The sequence below is a fragment of the Trypanosoma equiperdum genome, assembly GCF_001457755.1.
Source record: "Trypanosoma equiperdum strain OVI genome assembly, contig: ctg_1234, whole genome shotgun sequence".
Lineage (NCBI taxonomy): Eukaryota > Euglenozoa > Kinetoplastea > Trypanosomatida > Trypanosomatidae > Trypanosoma > Trypanosoma equiperdum.
Window position 1 is genome coordinate 10,864 of NW_027123210.1, and position 257 is coordinate 11,120.

Consider the following 257-nt stretch of genomic DNA (forward strand, 5'->3'; position numbering starts at 1 on the left):
TGTTGAGTAAAAATTTTATCCTCTTTTTCAAATGTTCCTTTTCTTGAACTTTAGGGGTAGATATTTTATTTTAGGTTTTACGGTTAGAATTTTTTTGTTCGATTTTTTTGCTCAATTTTTGACATTTTGAGATTTTTGACTATTTCTCCTTGAGTTATTAGTTTTACTGCTTTTTAGATTTTTTTTTTGATTTTCACAAACTTTCAAGTTTAATTTTTTTCCAATTTTTTTATATTTTTAGGGTTAGAAATTTAGGG